The 24,334-nt window shown below is 34.7% G+C and overlaps 1 pseudogene; it reads right to left on the reverse strand.

The window, feature by feature from the left end:
• On the reverse strand, nucleotides 1-24,334 carry LOC128236997 (solute carrier family 23 member 1-like; annotated as a pseudogene).

The following is a 24,334-nucleotide window of genomic DNA, read 5'->3' on the forward strand; positions in this document are numbered from 1 at the left end:
TATGTATTTATTTCCATATAAATATGTTATCATCGAGAAATATACAATAACAAGATATATCAACAACAATATTTTATAATATCCATGTTCAATTTCACTATTTATGGTATTGTTCTAGGATGTCTTCACGTTCCCTAATTCCTTCTCTACGTTTCCCCTTTTATACGGCAAGAATGGTATATATTTCATCAGCTTGGAGTACATAATGGACCGTGGAATTAGCGGATCATAGACCTCGTAGCCTTCGTTAAACTCGGTCCGATCCACATCGGCCCTCTCATCTTCTTCGCTACCTGCCAAGCTGCGATACCGCGCTCCTCAGCTGTACCTTTTTGAAATGGATAAAATGAAATGAATACTTGAAGTTACAAAAGTAAGTAATTTACGTTTATTAAAGTGAGTGGCTTCAACATTTCTCCATAAAGTATATGCACTAGCCGATTTTCGGAATTTTAGCGTCGTTTTTGCAAACCTAATAACTAGATTTGGTATTTTCCCGATAAATATATGTCTTTATTTAACTTACCTGGGACTGTATTGTCAAGAAAACAAGCTATGATTGTTCCAACAAGGTTTGGATTTCCGACCAACATGGACATGATCTTATCAAACATCGCATGACCTGAAATATTGATATATAATGGTATGATTAATCTTGCTTCGTTATATTTGGATTTCCAACCAGCATGAACATATTCTTCTCAAACATCGCGTGACCGGAAATACATGTATTGGTATATAATGGTATAAATTAATCATCTTGCTTGTTTATGTTTGGATTTCCGACCAACACGGACAAGATCTTATTAAACATTGCGTGACCTGAACTATGTATAACTGATGATAGTATTCATCTGTTCTGTCAGCTTTGGATTGCCGATCGACATCGCCATTATCTTATCGAACGTAGCTTGACCTGATTATTGGATATACGATCTGAATATTCAGCTGCGCATAAGATTTGTATTTTCATTTCAAATAACCATTGATTTTAGATACTGATTAAAATGAAAGTGTTAATATCGTCTTTATATTTAAGTTCATAAACATATGGATAATTGACTTTAAATATAGAGTATGTTTATCTTTTGCGTTCTTTTGATTTGTTTAAAAATAACTTATTATCTCATGTTCGTTTGCAATATCTAGAGCTACTTGTGTTTTAGTCCAATGCGTTACTTGGTGTATTTTCGAATGGGAGTGTCAAAATTTCAACTTGACGGAATTTTGTAGAACGATGCAACACTGAATTTTTGGCCAAGGATTGCATCATTTAAATACAAGCAGATCTAAAATATTGCACACGTGTAAGAGCAAAAAATAGCAGTCTTTTATGGGCTAAGAAATATTTTCATATATTTTTGTCAAAAAAGAAATTAAGAAATGAACTCATTAATTCACTTAATAATTGTTTGTTAACACCACTTGTGACCAGCAGTGACCCATGTGTGACACCATAAAGTCACCTAATTTCTCACCCTGTAATTGTTTTAAATATATCTAAGTAAACGCTTTTTTAGCAACAAGCAATAATCCGTTCAAATGATGTTAATCATGCATGGGATCACCAGACATCCATATTTACCACAATTGCTAATGATGTTTCATAAAATTCCAAGCTTCCTAGTACATCCGATACCCTTAAGACGACGGCGCAATGTAATCTTCTATACCATGACTAGCTACTTTATTAATACCTGTTTGCACGGGAGATTTGTGCTTCTTTGCCCACGTGGGTACCGCTAGACCAATGAAAATGGAAAGCCCGAATATGGCGATGTTTCGAGGCGAAGACATGTTCGTCACCTTGAGTGGTCAACATAATTAAATGAAAGCTTTAGTCAAATCTGAGTTCTTGCATATGCTATAAAGTCAAAAGTTTCTTCGTTTCTGTTGCCATATCTAGAACATAGTCGGATTGCTTACATATAAAAAGTATACGTGGCCTCTGTAGGAATATTTGTGTTGCTATTTTTTCTAGCAATGATGTTTTTAATACTATGGTAACTGAAAACAACTGAAAACAATCCATTGCATTTAATATTTTGATTATACTTCAAAGAAATACAGTCGAAACCCGTTGGCTCGATTACCCAGGGACTGGCCCAAATACTTCAAGCCTCGCGAATATTGAGCCAAACGGGAATGCTTACAAAGAGTAAAACAAAATCGATTCTTTACGTCAAGCTCTATCCAACGAGGAGATCGAGCCAAGCGATATCGAGCCAACGGGTTTCGACTGTAGATGTTTTTTCACGAATCAAAGTTTTCAGTTCTATCTTTATAGTAGCATAATTTACTTAAATGTACAGATTTGCAAAACATGTGTAAATGGAAGTACAGTCGAACCCCATTGGCTCAAACTTGCTCGGCTCGAATTCATCGTTAGCTTGAACTTGATTTAAAGGACCGAATTTTTATACTGAAGGTAGACGTTCACGCTTAGCTCGATTTTTCACAGGCTCGATGTATTTTTGCCGGTCCCTGTGAGTTCGAGCCAACGGGGTTCGACTGTATAAATAGATAAACTGAGTAGCTTGAAATTAATAATATATACAGAAACCTAGTTAACAAACCTCTAAGTTTGAGATAACGACCCCGAAGAAGATACCAAACATGACAACTATTGCACCACCAAGGACAGGGTAGGGTATGCTGATGAAGAGGGCAGAAAACTTGCCAAATATTCCGAACAAAATGTAGATCACACCCGTTGCTATGAATACGTGACGACTGGCTACCTATCATTGAAGAGAATTTATGTTAGTAGCATAATGTAGGGTTTGATAAAAGCAATATTTGTTTGATTGAGCTAGTTAAATGAAGAGAAAAGCCGGCACACCCCCCCCCCCAAAAAAAAAAAAAAAATAAAAAAAAAATGATATACTTGTTATCTGTTTTTCAAGAATAAAACAAAACAAAACTAAATTTAGTATTAAATATCAATAAGTCTTTTGTAACTATTCATACAGGCATCATACCTTTGTGACACCTATCGCGCCGATGTTCCCACCGTAGGTGGACGTAGCGTGCCCACAGCCAACCGCCCCGGACAACATACTGCACAATCCTTCTATCATTATTCCGCGATTCACCGCGTGCTTGGGTGGCGCTGGCACGCGACACACTCTTGCGCATGCGTAGTAATCACCAATCGAATCGAGGACTGATATCAGAGTGGCTATCATGCATGATATAAATGCTGCTCCGCTGAAACTAAACGGTCCGAACTGTCCTGAAATGACATGGAAGCATAAGTTGCATGATTTCTAAAAGAGTTCAAAGACGATTGAAAGACAATAGTATTAAAGATGCACTCTTACATCCAAATAAGATTTAACACAATTAATAATATTGTTTAAATATTCCAAAAAGGATGAATAAATGTCGTAAACAATGGTTCTTATGAAAGATACCGAGTTTAATTTGAAAGAAATGAGCACAAAACACGGTATTTCTACCTTATTATACTTAAGTACACCACAGTAAATCTTTTAGCATTCACTAATCAATTAATGTTTTGCGCCTTCTGCTATTAATTACACGGTTACAATATTGTTATCAGTAATTAATATTTACCCTAAATGCATTTTTTAGTAAGTTGTTCAAGGTTTATAAGTCAAAATTTATGTTTGTTATACATGTGTATGAATTTATTATGAATAAGAGCCTCACTTTAACTAAGAAATAATTATATAGTAGTCTATGTTGTTTTCAATAAAGATACATACGTTGTCGCGCTCTCAATCAAAACAAAACACAAACGGCTAACTAATCCTTTTTTAAAACATACACAAATAAGAGGGGATACATTAATTCAATAACAAACCCGGATACGGAAAAGTAAGCCATGGGTTGTCTCTAACGATCTGGATCCGTGCGTCTGTACGTGCGTTGTACCCAATATTCTTCTTATCGTCCGTCAAAAGGCCAGCGTACGTGAGGACACCACACAGCAACCAGTTTAGCACGATTGATATCAGAATCTAAATGGATGGACAACACATTTTTACAAAGCGAGCCTTTCTTAGACCACAACATAGCAACAAGTTTACAACGATGGTTATCAGTATCTACAGAACGTTACAAAGCGAGCCTATTATAAACCACCACAACACAACACATTTATAATGATTGATATCAGTATATACATGGATGGACAACACGGTATTTCAAAGCGAGCCTATCTTAGACCACAACACAACAACAAGTTCAGCATGATTTATATCAGTATCTACATTTGCAGACATCACAGCGTTACGAAGCGAGCAGATCGCCACCTAGCAACCAGTTTAGCACGATTAATATAACAGCTGTATACGTGCATAGCGTTGCAATTTATCCGCTTGTTAGTTGTTAAACAGTAACGCCATTATTGATTCCATTTAGTTATGGGAATTAATGTGTAGGAGAAAACATGAAAAAACACTCTCAAATATGGTACAATAATCCAAGTAAGCTGAAACGCACTTAATTCTTAATTATCAATGCCATCAAGACTAGCTTTATAAGGTCATTTCTCGTTTTGAATAGATAACAATAATTTACATTTTCTTTCCGAAATGATCCTTTTGTTTATCCTGTTATTATTTTTAAAGTTATAAAAAACCACCATTTTCAATGAAAAATTGTTTTTTCCAATAAGCGTATATTTTTAAACATGACCCCATTGAATCGAACCGCTTCGTGTATGTGTCGCCATGTTAAACGATAATCTCATTCTATGTATATCATTTTTATTTTAAACTCTAACATGGCTATTCGTTTCAGATACGATGACAATGATGTTAATCAACATACCTTAGTTATCATAATTTTGTTGTATTTCGGAAAAAGTCTACTTTGTTTCGGATCATCCCCCGTAGAAAGCAGTTTACAAGTATTGATACCAAAAATGTACTACATCATTATTAATAGAGTACAATTGATATTTAAATACATGTATTCACATAATTGAAGGAGAATGCGTTACATGCAAGGGACACTTATTCCAAAACCAACGGAGTATACATGTTCAAACATAGCGCCAGAACTACAAGTTAGAATGCACAAGATGTTGCCAAATTTTGAATTGTGACCGAATGATTTTGTGAGCCTGACCAACTGTTAATTGGTGTATCAATGATCACGCTGAAAACGTCTAAGCTACAAGTATTAACAGACGAAAGGAGTATAATGAAATAAACGCATTCGTTTAAATCGTCTTTAAAATCAATTAAATAAACATACGAATATCGTTACTCAGAGCAAACACCTTGTGGCAGATAGTATCGAATGATTTCAGAAGGTAACGCCCAGACGGAAGACACAAACGCCAACAGTCATATATAATTATAACAAAACGCCAAACAAGTTTCTTCCCTTTGCCGTACAATGACTGCGCAGTAATACTACCACTATGTATACCACGTGAGGGTGGTCAAAATCACGTGATTCTATTCAAAAAGTAAAAAAAAAATCATTCATTTGAAATATATCTACATTTTCCATCTTGAAAACAAGACTTTTTAATGGAACGTAATCAAACGTTTATAATGTAGCTGAAATTAAGCTATTTTTAGACTTGGTGATAGAGACCTTATCTGCTCGTTAGGAGAGATTACTGCGCAGAACTGAGTAAAAACATCCCCAATAAATCTGACTTCATTTTAAAAGATATACTTACAGCGAAAACTTGATGCAAAGGGTACCGAATTATCCGGAAACCCAAGGAAGGCGTCCAAACGGGAACTGGCATGTTGTATTTGGCAAGGTACAGAAACAGGATCACGGCTACTGCAATTGTTCTGGAAAAAATAGAACGAACTTGTTGTTTTTGGCAGAGTACATGATCAAAGCACCTGCATTTCATATGGAAAATATAAAACAGGCGTGTTGTATTTGGCTTGCTATTAAAACAGCCTCACAGATACTGCAACATACAGAAACAGGTTCATAGCTACTTCAATACTTCTGGACAAACAGAACGTGCAAAGTAGATTCAGCAAGTTACAGAAACAAGATCACAGCAACAGTTTTACTGCAATTTATTTGGAAACAATAAAAAAGGCATGTTTAATGTAACAAGTTACAGAAACAAGATCGCAGCAGCAGCAATTTATTTGGAAACATTAAAACAGGCATGTTTAATGTAGCAAGTTACAGAAACAAGATCACATCTACTGCAATTGTTATCAAAACAATATAACGGGCATGTTGTATTTGACAATGTACAGAACCAAGATCCAAACTACTGAAAGTGTAATGAACAAAATAAAACTGATACACTGACTTTGCAAGGTACACAAAAGAGCACTGCTACTTTAATTGTTATTGTAACAATAAAAAGGACATATTTATTTTGCAAGTTACATAAACAAGATCAAGGGTATTGTTATTGTATTCGGCAAGGTTCAAAAACAGGTACATAGCTATTGCAATTGTTATGAAAACAATTGAATGGGTAAGAAAGAATAGAAAGGGCATGTTAAATATGGAACTGTTGAGAAACAGGTGCATATATACTGTTATTGATATGGGAACAATAGAACGGGCATGTTATATTTGGCACTGTTGAGAAACAGGTGCATATATACTGTTATTGATATGGGAACAATAGAACGGGCATGTTGCATTTGGCACTGTTGCGAAACAGGTGCATAGATACTCTTATTGATATGAGAACAAAAGACGGGCATGTTGTATATGGCACCGTTGAGAAACAGGTACATAGATACTGTTATTGATATGGGAACAATAGAACGGGCATGTTGTATTTGGCACTGTTGAGAAACAGGTAGGAAACAATAGAACGGGCATGTTGTATTTGGCACTGTTGAGAAACAGGTGCATAGATGCAGTAATTGATAAGGAAACAATAGAACGGGAATATTGTATTTGGCACTGTTGAGAAATAGGTAAATATATACTGTTATCGATATGGAAACAATAGAACGGGCATATTATATTTGGCACTGTTGAGAAATAGGTGCATAGATACTGTTATCCATATGGAAACAATATAACGAGCAGTTATATTTGGCACAATAGAGAAATAGGTGCATAGATACTGTTATCGATATGGAAACAATATAACGAGCAGTTATATTTGGCACTGAAGAGAAATAGGTGCATAATTCTGTTTATGATATAGAATGGGCATGTTGCATTTGGCAGGGTGCAGACCAAGGTCACATTTACCGCAAGTGTTTTTTTAATAAATGTACACACATGTTTACGCATGCGCACAAGGCTTCTGTGTGATACTGATCAGAAAACACTGTATCAACAGCGGAAATTCTAAATGGATGTCCATGTTTATGTTATAATCATGGACTAGTGCCAGTCCTAAACGTATATAAGGTTGGTATGTTGTCACCAATATATATGCAAAAAGCTACAGAAACATGCTCTGTAGCAAAAAGTTTAAACATAAACCCGGTTTAGTGGCAAGGGCAAACGCCAAAGACATAGAACACATATTCACAAACAAGAAACATAGAACAACACAAAACTCTACAAACAGCACAGTGCATAAATACTATATATATATATATATATAGAAATGAGTTTGTACCAAGAATTGTTAGGTACCGCTTTGGAACGGTCAGTAAAATGTAAATTCACTGGGGGTTTAAACCAGATTATGTGCAATCTTTCTTACGAGAGTTACATCCCTTGAGCACCAGCCATTTCTTTCTCATTTCAATCTTTCTTACGAGAGTTACAGCCCTTGAGCACCAGCTAGCCGAACAAGTGGGTCTTCTCGAGTACTCCGGATTTCCACATAACACAAGACCGCCCTATCGTGTGATCTCGTGCCAACGATAGTAAATACAACTTCCTTCACAATCGATGTAAAATGTTTAAAGTTTTAATCGAGGGTCGTTTAAGATAATTAAAAAGGTCAAAAATTAATGCATTTTTTTATCCATATTTATGTTAAATTGACACATAGGTATGTATAAAATAAAAGGAATCTCACATTCGTGGAAGTTTAATACGAACTTTATTCATCTAATTTACTAAAACTTAAAAAAAATCGCCAAAGGTCTTTTTTTATCAATTTCAGAAAGTTCGTTTATTATATTCCGTAGGAATGAGCACTCATGTGAGATCCGCTATGTACTGTTCGTATCTTGGTGCTTGGTTTGAACAGTATTTATTCATATGCTGTTAATATATCAGCATATCACAAGTATACAGGGAAAATAATTGAAGAGATAGCTTAGAGCTAATATTAATACTTCACTCCTTACTGCTTGGCCACCAGGGACAAAGTAAAACAAGTTACGTACGAAAAGGCGATTCCCCAGTTCACTTCGACGAATTTGATAACGGGTCCAACAATAAAGATGAATATCAGTGTTAAGGTGGGCACAATCGTAAGTGGTCCCACAAAACGCAGCATTACTCCGATAAGCCCGGTAAAGCCCAGCAATGCATGGACGAAGCCTGCTAATACCAAACTACCCTGGATCTGTAAAGTCATTAATGGGTGGTTTGACTTTTTCTATTTTTTGCAACCCATAAAATGGTAAATTTTCCACTTCGGTAAATAATAAATGAGCAGCTACAGTAACAGAATCTATTTATATCAACATAGCTGAAAACAAACTACTTCTTGAATAGAAAAAGTAAAAAATCATCGCGTTAAAACAATCCTTGCACACTCATAGCCATGTACAGTAAACTCGTAATGTTGCCTTTAAAAAGAAACTATCATGATTATGTTGTTGATGTGGTATTGTTGTACATGCGGTTTAGATAGTGATTATAATGACGATGATGTTGCTACTGCTGCTGCTGCTGCAAGTGCTTCTGCAGCTGACAATGATGATAGTAGCATTTGATGCTACTTCTGTTCCTGCTGCTTATGATGATGATGGTGATGACGACAACAAAACCATGATGAATATAGTTGTAGTTGTCTGTAACATGTTAGGTTAAAAAACACGAATAACATAATCATATCACTGTGGTAAAGAGTATTCCTACCATTTGGACATTGTAGATGATTCTGTCCATGGTGATCTCGTCGTTGTTGGTGTAATTTCCTAAACTGGAATTCGTAAAGTTAGGAGACATTGTGGTCGTTGCTGGAACGGGTGATTGCCCGCCTTCTAAAGAAAGATGTAATGAAAATAAAAAAGTACAGAAACCAAGAAACTTACCATGTACAAGAATTATTTTGTTCTATGGAACATGAACCGAATGTCGATTCAAGAAACTTTGCGATAAACAGAATACATATCAAAGCTACAGTCGATACCAATACTATATATATTGACCTGTCAACAAAAACTATGATTGTTTAAGGCTGTAGGTAATTGTATAATCAATTCATTAATATCCTGTTAAATAGTATAATCTATAGCCAAAGAAATGATAGGTGTAACATTGTACCTTCTTTAGATGGTTCGCTGGTACAGAACGTTTGGTCCGTGTCCGCCAATAATAACAGCGGGATCACATACTCAGACGCCGCACCTTGAAACAACGGCAGTCTAAAAAGAAAGGTGAACATAGCCTTATCCTATTCAAAGAAATTAATTATCGTCCTGGAAATTATAGTTTAAGAATTTCATTACATATTGATCTAAAGCAAAAACAAAAAAAATCATACGCCGAATCAATCTGTTAACATAAGCATAATTTTATACAAAGAGTCGAAAACTGGTGGAAATAAACAATTCACAATACATGCTATATGTTCTCCGAAAAAGTGCCTGCAAATGTTAAGGTTGTCAAGTTAGCCCAGTAAATGACTTCCCGCGTTCGATTCCCGGTCCGGGCGCATGTAAGTTTGGTTCATGGTCATACAACCGATCAAGTGGGTTTTCTCCAAATAATCCAGTTTCCTCCACAAAGAAACAACAACAAAACAAATCAGATTCCCATGTAACATCGTGCCTACGACAGTGATTACTAAAATGGCGCAAGAACTTGTTCCATGGTCGTAATTGAAAAAGGTTAAGTTTGAATTAAACGTTTACTTTTCCTTATGTATATAATTCCACAATTGTACTGAAAACCATGTTATGGTTCAAAATGTACTCTCTTCTTATGTGTTTTATTGCGGTCAAATGTATGTGAAAACGATTACCCAGGAGACACCATTGATTATGCCGCTGCTAATACAACCGAATTATACTACGTCAAATTATTTTGAAGCGTTTTTTCAGCGCTGTAGTTGCATTTTCCCAAAAAAATAATACGTGTTAACACAAACATCGTTTCTTTAATGCTTTTCGGTGAATATGGAGTTTTATCAGGGATAAAACAACAGTGATTTGATATTTTCACTTAAAACTAAGGAGTAAAATATCAATTTTGTAGAACTCCTCTTTAAAGCATACAACTGAATACGTCACTTTTGAATGTGTAAATTATGTCAATTCTAATAAAGATTATTTGGAAATAAACGACGCAACTTACTGTTTATCATTGACTTGGAAATCCCTTTTTAAACTTTTTATTAAAGCTGATTGCTTTCGTAAAAACATGAAACGAAAACAAACTTTCCAACTTAAATTCAATGTTATTGCATGTATTTGATATCTTTTTTTAGCTTTGTCTGACTTTGTTATACAAATTTCCCGGGAAATTTACACAACAATTGACGGAATAAATTAAAATACCCCAACAAACGCCATATTAACAACGAGGCGTTGTTTTCACCCCGTCTTGGAAACGACCTGTCTACAAGCGAGTTAGACTGACCTCTAACAGTGAGGGTGAGTCAATATCCATATATCATGAAACCAATGTAAATCCACATTTGTTTTGTAAAAGTGACACTCGTATTCAAAATCAATACATACATATGTATAACAATCATAATTTTTGACTGATAAAACTTAAAATACTTACTTAATAATGTATTTATGGAAAATATAAATGAATGATAACGAGATTATAACCGTGTATTTAATAGGTATAAACGAGAAAATAATAAATGATAGGTGAAAGCTAAAAGATTAACTGTATCTACTATAGTCTCATAAGGTAAAAATACTGTATTTTATGCACATTTCTTTCCAAATTAAACTCGGAATCCTTTATAAGAATTATCGTTTTCGACTTGTATTTATCCTTTTTGGAATATTAAAACAATAGTATTATTTGTGGTAAATGTTATTTGGGAGTAAGAGTGCATTTTTAACAATTTTGTCCTTTCAAATATTAACTCCGTTAATAGCAACACTAATATTTTGTTAATGTAATCATGCCCTGTTCAACTTAAAATCAATTCGTGCATTAAATGTTATTATTAGGAACATAAATGCATAACACACATGCATTAATGAATAATTAACCTATTATTAGTTACAATGAGTTTTCACATGCTTTGACTTAAATGTAAACTGTGATATAATAAAAAAATATTTAGTTGAGTTGAGTTGTGTATATTATTTCAATATTTTTGCACTGAAACACGAGATAAATGAACTAAAAAAACCTCTTGGATAACTATTTCCCCACGAGCCAGCGTAGGAACGGCAGTCTAAGTCATCAGCAATCAAAAGTATGCATGTTTAGCAAAGAGTTATTTAGAAAAATAAATTCAAATACAAATAAATTTCCGAAAATGAGCATAAAACGTCCAAGAAAAAATGTTGAATTCAGTGTCAGATTGTACTTTATTTCACTCGTGATCTCATAGAAGAACTAAAATTATTTATGTAAATATGTTTTTATGACACTCATGAAACAATGTTGAACTGAGGTTAATAAGTATCCTCTATATAATTCAGAATAGCAATTAATCTGTGTATGAACTCAGTTGGTCTATGCTCTGATAATCGTGAAGTCGGAAATCACTACCCTTACTCTGACCAGATGTTTTTACACACCAAATGAACAGCAATACATTTAATATTTTAACAAATGTTAAGTGAGGCATGTGTTGTATTCTTTGTTGTCTTGTTGCGATGTTGCGTTGTTTGTCTCTCGCCCCAAGCATTACTTGCGTTTTTTTTCTAAACCTGGTCATGGTTAAATGTTTGCCTACTGGTCTTGTCCTTGTAGTTTTCACTGTATAACTAATGTCATTTCCACATGCTGTTTCACAATTATTTAGATAACATTTCTGTTCATCGAATGCGTGCATCCTGAAATGTTTGTTTCATACCTGATGCCAAAGATGTTCATACAGAACGTGGTGATTCCGCTCATAAACAGTGTTGAGCTCAGGAGGCGTGCTTTAAACGCGTCATTTTTCGAAGCACACACCGCTTCAGCCACGAGAAGGGACACGATGAGTTGACCGGAAAGTGACAACAAGCCTTGCTGTAAAGATAAACACAAATACAACTAGCATCCTTAGGACTTTTTTGAAAGGGACTCGCTTATGTTTATGTTTATGTTAAATGCACTTTTCTTTGTATGACGAAATCAAGTGTGGCAAATATTTAGGTTCTGATGACTTGAACCCTTGAACAAATGTTGATATATGATCTAATACTGTCTTTGAAGTCCACAATTTCAAATAGCTTTACAACACATGCTAAAAGGTTAAGTTATCCTTAAATTTGTGTATGAGTCACTGTGGGCATGTGGTTTTGTGGTTAGTTTTATCATTTTTCCGTGACTGTACCGGCGGTGGATTGCTCCCAAGTAAAACCAGAATATGTTTTATACTTAAATTGTTTTGCAATTTCGGTATCAATAAGTGAAATAGTTATAATATAAAAATTTTCAGATGCATTACCTAGGGAAACAATTGCTGCAAAAACATGAACGAGTCCCTCCGAAGCAGTAGCATATCAACCTGACCATTTGGCTCTCGCCAACTAAATTGTTTAGGAAGTCAACATGATTCTTAACAGTTCATGTGCACTTACTGCCAATAAGGTAGTATACATTAACAGTGATCTTTGAAAAGATATGTTGTTGTTTTCCAATTATATGCTAAGATGGCAAATATTATATTCGTAATATATTCGTTATACTGAACATTCATTTTGAACATGCATTATAGTAGAAAAGAATATAAAGAAACAGAATATCAATAGTAGTCTTAATTATGAATTATGATTTACATAAACAGGAACTTTTTGTTCTGACTATTATTTCCTGGACTTTGAAAACAGGTATAACTTCAATAAGTCAGTTTGTTAAAATACTCAGTACAGATTCATTGCATAACACACTCATTGATCACATGAACACATTGTTCTATTTTGAGGACGTTAAACATTTACGTTGAACGTGTTTGAGCCAATCTGTGGGCCCAACAATTTTAGTGTTTATTTAGGGTAATTTCATTTGTTTGCATTTATTTAGAAGCTGCATATTTACAGTCAAAACCGAGAGAGGGAAATATTATCTATCCTTATTATTGCTTTTTGTAAGTCCATTGTAAATCATAATACTTTTTAAAATAAAAAAGAGTCGGGCTTTTCCTAATGCTTCTTATTCTTAGTATACAGTTGACCATCGTAAGGCGAATACATGCGACCATCCATAACCTATATAGTTCTAGAAATTCTCTATTCATCTTGGGTGTTTCTGCATTCATTTTTACATGGCTGAACGTCTTAGTTAATTTTTTATACGCTGCCACAATGCAAGTAAGAAATAAAACACGTAAAACGTTTTAAAACCCAGTCAAATCCGATGTGTACTGATTCTAGTCTTTATTCACAACCATATCCACATAGTAATTCCAAAGCTTCTAATGTAGTTTGATTGTGTTAGTTATTATTTACCTGACCTCACCGCGGTAAAAATATATCAACATCAGTATACTTTACTCCTACATCGACTAACCCAGATATTGACCAGTTGCATAAGCTATTTTTAAAAAATAACCATAACAGGTAAACTATAAATAGCTGGCCAACATCTCTCTGATTTAATATACTACACTTATAATTTATTATATCTATATTTTCATTTATATTAAAAAACTGAATTCCATTGTTTGCAATACAAAACATAAATCTAAAAAATATATTTATCTCCAAAGATATCCGTGGATTTAATTTTATTAACTCATGCGTGCTACATTATATCGTTGAACGTGCTAGTTTGTAACCTGTGAATAGTTATCCTTGTGTCGGACGTCTTAATATTCCGTATATTCTTGCGCATTATCATTACTATATTAACGGCTTCCAATTATCCACCAAGTTTAAATATAAGGCTAGAAAATTTGTATACAACGCAGTAATATTGGTACAGATGACTGTAACCAAAGCAGTCCGTGTCTAGCTATATAATACCCTGCAAAGTACTACTTGGTGCTGCGTAGTAGACTTTGTTGGTCTGTGAGCATTTTCCGTCAGAACGAAACACGCTTCTGAAATACGGGTTACACTTGACCAACTGCTGTCGCAGTGAATAGAAAACTACTAACGTTTGAACAGGAACTACTTTTATTTTGCTTATCTCCTCAGACACGGAGTTCCGCCGTAGGGTCATAAACTCGGACTTTTTTCGATGCTACCATTCATATTAACCTCCGCGCTAAACCAGCAACCCGGAGGAACTCAGACGGTTTACGGCGAGGGAAACAGTTTTATGCGCGGAGAAAACCCGCGGTCATCGACTTAATTCCTCGGAGTGAGTGAGGAAAGTGTGTGTCACTCGCTGAGTGTACTATAACACTACAACAAATTACAGTAATTACAGGCCTTCAACCTCCTCGAATACAATATTGTAAATGATAATGAAAATTTAAGTATTTTTCGGTATGTAGAGTAGCTTTATAGCTTTAACTTCACACAATTTGACAATGAATTGCAAACATTCCTCCGGATTAGTGCCTATATGAATCATTTGTCAAGATAACTGTGGCTTCAGGCCAGTGATACACATAATATCTGGGAGAAAATGTTATATTAAGATTCCACAAATAGAGCTGTCTATGAATATGTGACATTTATTTGATATTAAAATTACACAACTAATACATACTGTTTATCTTAAATTCACTATAACAAAGCAACCATACATTGATTTAGATTTCTTTACGTCCTAGTTCAGAGATGAACCCATTATTTGTGCCCCCTTCTTTCATTATATGGTAGTGTACTAATATGCACATGTTAATTTATGACCTTTTGACGGGGTTATTCATTTTCACCCTATGTATTGTTTTCAGAGAAAACCAGGCAAACCAATGGAAACAAAGACAATTGCTATTATCCATCGTGTTAGGAAATGTACATAATAAGTCTCACTAAGACATTTGTATATAATCTAATCATTGTAGTCATTGAAATTGTTATCATATGTATATGAATGATTTTGTTAAGAAAATATACTACTTCATAAGAAATTGACGCTCTATTTGAATATAAGTCGACATTAGAATAATAACTCATAGCTATAAAACCCATTATGCATGCACAAATATGAAGAAGTGATTGATAAGCGCAGCTGCCTGTAGTGATATCTGTCTTAATTTGCATTTGATAGTGAATGAGGTTATTCTCTAAAGGCCCAGCATGTTTTAGGGTTTAATACTCGAGATAAAAAGGTGCAAATATAACTACTTTTTGGAAGGCAAGACAAAAGGGTCACTCTAGATGATTTAAATTAAAAATATACATGTGTACACGAATATTTCCTGTTAAATGTCCAAACAGAACTATGAACTTGAATTTAGCAAGGCTGTTTAAAATATGATTTGAAATTTTGTTCAGTCGTATCATTAAACCGTTCATTTCAAATACTTGAATTTTCAATTTAAATCTACACAACACCTTTTTCATATTAAACATTTTGCAACAGGTTTGGGGTTCTGTTTAAACAAATACACATGTAAGATTTATTTCAGTTTTTTTACTGATATTGTTTTGCAGAATGATATAGAATCAAAGTGGCTTGGCTACCAAAAGTTCATTAAGCAACTTTATTTTATCAAAAATTGTCTTCTAATTTAGTGATCCTTTTGTTTCATTCAGATAGGTAATTGAGTAAATGTGTTGCCATATATTACCTTCATATTTAAATGATTTTTGTCCATTCAATTCAAGCAAAACAAAACAATTACTGTTGTTTGTAATATTCTACTTTGTAACCATTACTGTTATGTGATTTATTGTATCTTGCTTTCTGTTTGTTACATATTCTTCTCATGCATTCGTGTACTTTATCAAATGCGTAGTAGCGCTACTTAATTTAAGCCATATTATTGTACATGTTTATGAATATATAAGATAAATTGTCAACTGCAACTGAACTGCTTGTTATTTAAAATGAGGTTAAAGACTCACAAATTGCATTAACGGTACATGCTCAGGTATTTGCAAAATGCACTTTTTTGTATGACAAAATAAATTTTGTCATAATATCAGGAGTGTTAAAACAAAGATACCAAGCAAATGCTGATATTTACTATAATATCGTCTTTTAATACCACATTTTTCATTGACGTTTTTAGCGCTCATGGTCACTTAGCTACGTGTTTGTTGTTGATGATTGGTTGATAGACATTATTATGTAATGTTATCAATGCATTATAAAAAGGTAAACACATTCAACACGTTTGTATAAGTCCTTGTGGTAAAGGCGATAGTTTTTTGTTTCGACTTCACCGGCATGGGATCGCACCCCACTACAACCAATAACCAAAATACTTCTTTATAGTATAATTGTTTTTTTTGCAATTTCGATATCATAGAGTACATTAATGATAAATTAGGTGTAATTTGATGCTTTTTGGGAAAACAGTTTTTTACCAACATACCTTTGAAACAGGTATGTCAAAGTTTTTGAAGAAACTAATCACCTAACCAAATTCCGGAAGTAAAAGAAAGCGGAGCTCTTTAATCCGCATAGACTGCCCTTTGTTCCATTTAAAATGGTGTGGAAAACGAAAAGTTACCTTTGTTTTTTAAGTTTTCATTTTAAGCAAAATATTGTCTTCCGACATAGCATATATGACTTAATTTATGAAGTTGTAAACACACACTAAAATTGCTGGCAATAATACTTCAAGCTTTGAGATCATATTTTTTTATTTGACTTAGTCATCATTAGTTATTACGTACTGTGGCATGTGATCATTTCTAAACGACATTTGCAGCAAAATAACAGCTAGTATAAACAAATGATAATTACAGAATATATTGAGTAAATTTAAAAGTTGTGTAGTGGTGAAAAATCTTTATATAATTATGTATATAAGTGTAACTGTGTCCGGTATAATAAAATAAATATTGCATGGCTTCCAGTGTGACAATGCATATTGTCAACATTTGGGTAAATACTGTTACATAATTTCCCTCATGTTGACAATATGTACTGTCACACTCGAAGCCATGCAATATTTATATACTGCGCATGTGATCATTTTAATGACTACCCTCGCATGCAGTCCCAAAATAGATTTCTTGCTTTCTCAAGCGTCTAAGCGCAATCGACAAAAATTGTCAGTATACTCTAAGCGTTTCGCAGACGGTACCGATGTTGACAATATTTATTATTCGAAATACATGGAATCCGTCATTACTGTTTATGACTTAACTTTTAAGAAACTTCGGGTATGATTAACAGTAGGGTATCGCTACCGACAATTAAAACAAAGCCATGGTATTGCTCACCTGATCCTAACTTGTGTTCACCGTAAACAATGTTAAAAAGATTCAACATCACATTTACTTCACGATTAAAATAATAAATGTATGTAAACAAGCTGGTAGTTATGGTGATAATGCATTGAACATGCTGGACCTTGAATAAAAAGAACGCACGTATTTTAACAACATCCTGTGTGTACGCATATGAGGGTAAAAACTGATTATCAAATATAAGCAAAATCGTGTCCGGTAGGATTTATTATTCCTATTACAAATGCACAATCATGCTTCAGTGTGTGAGTGTGGTTAATATATCAATCATGTCATCTGGATATAGATGATTACATTGTGGACCTCAATTTGTATGTAAGCAAGGTCACTTGAAACACGATCTCAGCCATTGACAATTTCCAATTACCACAGGTGTAACCTTTATCTATCGCGTGTCCAAGGTCACTGTCCAAAGTATTGTCATTTAAAGCGGAAGCACACTGAATTTAATGATAAAAAGCAAATGATTAGATTACAGTTAAAATATTATAAGCCTTTATATGTTTTTTAATTAATAGTTTCGTGGCCACAAAATCCTTAGTCGGAAAAGCGCCAAAATATCGCTGTTTTTAATCTGTACACAACCCATGTGCTTACTTTGTTTTGACTTTTATAGTCAAATGAGCTACACAGAAGACTATAAGTATCTTCCATGGCCGAGAGTGTAAGATAGGTTCATTCCGACCCGAGCGTAGGGTGTTTAGCGGAAACGAGGTTTACCGAGTTTTCGCAAACCACCCTGCGCGAGGGTCGGGATGAACCTATCTTACACGAGCGGCTATGGTAGATGCCTTTTCTCCCACCTCAAGAAAACAAAATGAAGTAAAAGTGTATTTTTTGCTGGAACTCTTTTGTGCTTAGTGAAAATAATTGTGTATGGATATGCGATAATTCGTGGTTGTCATGGATATGCGCGCAGTGATTCGGGTTATGTTAATAGTCAAATCAGTCTTTAAATAGTTCTAAGGAGACTGAAGCATTATTTCTTGAAAGGTGCGTGAAAACTGTTTTATGGTGACATTTAAAGCGCGAAATAATTAATTAGCGTGCTAAATATTGCCACCAGGCTAGATTTCCATGATGCTACACACGACAGTCTTCAACAAGGGATCGAGGTAATTACAATATAGTGACCATTAAAAAGGAGTTCCATACGAGCATTTTATCTGCGCCCGTGGGCAAGACAAGAAATTCTAGCATGGTTAAATTATAGGATCTACTTATCTGAGGTGGGAGAAAAGGCAACCAACATATGTTTGTAAATCAAACTTGAGTATACCCCTTTATTATAAATTGTGTATTGGTGTAATGACAAGACCTAATTTGACTTTTGGACGGGTTATGTCAAAGCGTAGTTTGTTGATTACAAAACTATTAATTCTCAATACCAGTATGCAGAAAAAACTGTTTATTATAAAAAGACATTCGCTTTATATAAGATCATGCCCGATGGATAAAGCTTGGAGTTGCCATACTCTACAGGGCGAACCTTGATTTGTTTGCGTGCATATGGACGTACACGTTCTTATAATCTCATAATCTTATAAATGACACTCGTATTTAAAACCAACACATACACATGTATAACAAACATTAATTTTGAATGATAAACCTACTACTTACTACAAAATGCATTAATGGAAAATATTAATACTGACCACAAGATTGTAACCGTGTATTTAATAGCTGAACGTGCACATCTATTAATGACTTGTGGGTTCTAAAGGATTTACAGTGAGTTTCTATAATTTCATAAGGTAGAAATACCGCGGTTTCTCCACCTCTCTCATATTAAACTCGGTATCCTTCATAAGAACCATTGTTTACTTTAAATTAAAACAATTGTATTAAATGTAGTTCATCTTATTTGGGAGTAAAAGTGCATCTTTAACATATAGCCAAAGTCATAGTCACATTTTTATTGTCAACTATTATAGACTACGCACTTCCTTTATGAACCCTGGACAATACCTTCATTTAATTCCTCCAAACATAATCGGCTGGTAAAATGGTAATTTATTCGTACGATCAATGTTCGAGTGGCAAAGAGTTGTGCTAATTAAAATAAAGGTCCAAGTAAATAGTATCTTGTACAGAATGCATTATGTGATGGACAATTTTTAAAAACTTTCTCTGTTATACAACAGTGATAGAATAAAGACTCGGGCAATAATGATGTTGACCTTGACATCCAATCTGTGCAAGATACTTTGTATCATCATGAAATCAAAATGATCTCAAACCAGGACCTGTCCTCATTTAAAAGTTAATTCGCCTTCCAATCGATTTTATGGAATTTAGGCGCTAACATATTTTTGTGAAACTACCCCTGGAATTTCAAATATGACACCGCTTTATATTTACACCCCAACTTCCATTCCTTAAATGAACTGCTTTTCGGCAATTGTGAATATTTTCCGATGAATGCATGATGTACAAATGAACATGTCAATTAAATAGTGTTATTGCTTGTAATGTTTCAGTAGGCCACAAAAAATAAAATCAAAATGTTAGAAAATGATAATTTGAGATATGTTAAATGTATTGTTCTCATTATCGATTCAACTTTACGTTTAAAAGTGATTCAAATAAGCTGTGTGAAGTCAGTTAAACAAACGACATTGGACATTCAAATTCGAATGTTGTGCTGGCACGACATTGGACATTGGACATTCATAATCGAATGTTGTGCTGGTACGACATTGGACATTGGACAATCACAAGTGAAAGTCGTGCTGGCACGACATTGGACATTCAAAAATGAATGTCGTGCCAGTACGACATTGAACATTGGACATTCAAAATCGAATGTTGTGCTGGCACGACATGGGACATTGGACATTCAAAATCGAATGTTGTGCTGGCACGAAATTTGACATAGGACTTTCAAAATCGAATGTTGTGCCGGAACGACACTTGACATTGGACATTCACAATTGAAAGTCGTGCTGGCATTGGACATTTGAAATTGGGATTTCAAAAAAGAATGTCGTGCTAGCACGACATTGGACATTGGACATTCAAAATAGAATGTTGTGCTGGCATGACATTGGACATTCAAAAACGAATGTTATGCTGGCACGACAATGGACATTGGATATTCAAAATTGAAAGTCGTGCTGGAACGACATTGGACATTAGTCATTCAAAAAAAACGAATGTCGTGCAAGCACGACATTGGACATTGGACAGTGGGATTTGAAAAATGAATGTCATGCTAGCACGACATTGGACATTGGACATTCAAAATCGAATGTTGTGCTGGCACGACATTTGACGTTCAAAATCGATTGTTGTGCTGGCACGATATTTGACATTGGAAATTCAAAATCAAAACGGTTTGAAATCATCCGCTGGACACTCATTCATTTTCTGAGGTTTACTTAGATCTGTTCACAAAATTGCCTATTCCTTTTTAATATCAGTTTTTTTTTATTGGTCACCAAAAGTATGCAAACCTTGTATAAGTTTTTTTTTCAAACAAAAGTCTTTGATGATTATAAAAGTAATAAAATGTGAAATGAAAGAGCTAGTTAAAGCGTTATTGTTTCTGCGGATTATATTGAGCAATAAAAATATAACACCTTTACTGAAAATATTCCGCTCTCAACAGGGTGTCCACCTTTGATGGATTAAAACTATCCAATTGAAATAAGACGTATGCTGTTTATCAACAATTTATGGAATCAACACAATTTATGAGTAAAAGAAAAAAACAAAAAACACAATCGATTGCAAAATTGCGTCCCACCAAACAATAATTCATATTGAGGTTATACAATAACAATTGTAAAGGATCATTATGTAGCGATATATCTACTGCCCTTATGTATACAATGACTATAATTATGTTCAATTTGGATTTCAATTTATTGGTGCTAACATCTGCAACATTTCATAAATATCGCGCTCAATAATTGTTCAAATATAAAACATACATTTAAATTGGGCAACAGTACTGGTCCCACATTATTACATCATGGACGCGTGATCTGCAAAAATCAATCTTAAAGGATCATTCGAAGTCTCTCTCTCTCTATCATAAGTCCAAACTTAATATTTATTAACTAGACAACTAACCAGCACGACATATTTTGAATGCCAAATGTCGTGCCATTTCGATTTTGAATGTCCAATGTCGTGCTAGCACGACATTCATTTTTGAATGTCCATTGTCCAATGTCGTGCCAGCACGACTTTCACTTTTGACTGTCCAATGTCCAATGTCGTGCCAGCACGACTTTCACTTTTGAATGTCCAATGCCGAATGTCGTGCCAGCACAACATTCGATTTTGAATGTCCATTGTCCAATGTCGTGCTGGCACGACATTCTTTTTTGAATGTCCAATGTCCAATGTTGTGCCAGCACGACGTTCACTTTTGAATGTCCAATGTCCCGCCAGCACAATATTCGATTTTGAATGTCCAATGTCGTGCCAGCACAATATTAGATTTTGACTGTCCAATGTCCAATGTCGTGCCAGCACGACTTTCACTTTTGAATGTCCAATGCCCAATGTCGTGCCAGCACAACATTCATTTTTGAATGTCCAATGTCTTGCCAGCACGACTTTCACTTTTGACTGTCCAATGTCGTACCAGCACGACTTTCACTTTTGAATTTCCAATTCCCAATGTCGTGCCAGCACAACAGTTGATTTTGAATGTCCAATGTCTAATGTCGTGCCAGCACGACATTCATTTTTGAATGTCCAATGTCCAATGTTGTGCCAGCACGACTTTCACTTTTGAATGTCCAATGTCCAATGTCGTGCCAGCACAACATTCGATTTTGAATGTCCAATGTCGTGCCAGCACAATATTAGATTTTGAATGTCCAATTTCCAATGTCGTGCCAGCACGACTTTCACTTATGAATGTCCAATGACCAATGTCGTGCTGGCACAACATTCGATATTGAATGTCCAATGTCTAATGTCGTGCCAGCAAAACATTCGATTTTGAATATCCAATGTCGTATGTTTAGCTAACTACATAATGTCATATGTTTAGCTAACTACATACAGATATTCAAATACCATTTATTCCCGCGTAATTGTGACGTTATATGCTAAACTATTTCCGGCTAAGGACGGCTTGTTCTATTTATAGAATGAGTGAGAAATATATATTGTAACGTTATCTAACATGGAATGAGGTATTTTTTAACAATTATTGAAAGTAATAATGAGCTCTTTGTGTATATATGAATTGCGAGATTGATGTCATTATCGGGGATATGAACGCAGTGGGCCGTGTTAAATTACGCTTGTAGTCCTTCGGACTCCACACTCATTTTCCACTCCAACTGCGTTCATTCCCCGATAATGACGTAATTCCCGCAATTCATTCCTGAAATAATACTGGCAACCGTCAATCACTTTCGGCCGTATATATGATTTTACTACCTCAATATCAGTATACATATTTCCCCCAAATAGCAACGTTAACATTTTACGGTGCTCGTCTACGAACTAAAACCCATACGGCTGTTCATTAGTAAACGATTCATTGATATTAGTGTCAACGGTATTTGTGTGCTGTCTTGTATTATTTTGGCATTGGTCTGCCTAAGTTGTTCTGTCTTATGTTCGTCATAAAAACATCTTATTTGCCATCAAATAAAAACGTAGTCATTTGTGTTTTTCAAATATACCCCTATTATTTTTGTCCATTCAACGTGGATATGGATAATTCTTCCTTTCTATCTCTAAAAGTTCACACAAACAAAATAAATACTGCAGGAATGATCAGAAATCATTGGTTATTGCTTGTACCATCGACTACAATTTCGTTTGTGATAAATTAAAACAATAGCTGGTGTAAAAGTTGTCTATAGAAAAAAAAAACATTATTGTTAGCGCATTCATGCCCAACCCGTCCAAGACACATGTACAGGTATGACGCTTCCATATGGAATCAGTGCATCATAAATGTATATACTGTGCTATCTAATCTAACAGGTTCATCGTACATTTACGTGCACCAGTTAAAAAAGAATTCATCAGTCATATGCTGATGAGGGTACCGATGAAAAATGGACCAAATAGACACCGAAGATGACCATTTATTGTTCCATGGGTAAAGTACAAACATCGAACATTTATTTGCGGTTGCACCGATCAATAGAGGGCGCATCGATCATTCAATACTTATTAACCCTATCACACAGCAAGCATCAAATTATTAAACACCTACTTGGAGTGCGCATATGATGGTAACGTGTATAGGTGGAGAGTCGTTAATGCCGTATATTAGCAGTTTGTCTTTATAGTTCTCGATGTAAACTTGCGTCTCTTCAGTTTCAACTTCACCGTTCGCGTCATCATCGTCCTTCTTCCGGAAGTGGGTAAGCATGACATCACCGTTAACTTCTCCCTGGCTACCAATCGTTCCGTTCTCCGTTGACATGGTTTCAGTTCGACGTATGGCTACGTTTAAACTTTAAGCTGACGTCACAGTCAAGTATAAATTATGATATCGAAAGTCTCCAAATAAGCTTTTTCTTTATCACCTTTGTTCTACAACTGTTTCATTAGTATTTAAATCACAATATTTTTTTTCGTTCGACTCGATTTAAGATGAACTACATATTAACGAAAAAGATCTCCTTAAATCAGTAGATTATTTACTCTTCTGAGCTAACACATGATATACGTTCTAAATCATATAAATGTTAAACGAAATAATGAATGCAAACCTTCACTTAAACTTTGCAGATTTTTAAGCCTGAACATGTTCGCACATACTACATTATGACGGCTATTCACGT

Source organism: Mya arenaria, chromosome 1 (genome assembly GCF_026914265.1).
Source record: "Mya arenaria isolate MELC-2E11 chromosome 1, ASM2691426v1".
NCBI classification, from domain to species: domain Eukaryota; kingdom Metazoa; phylum Mollusca; class Bivalvia; order Myida; family Myidae; genus Mya; species Mya arenaria.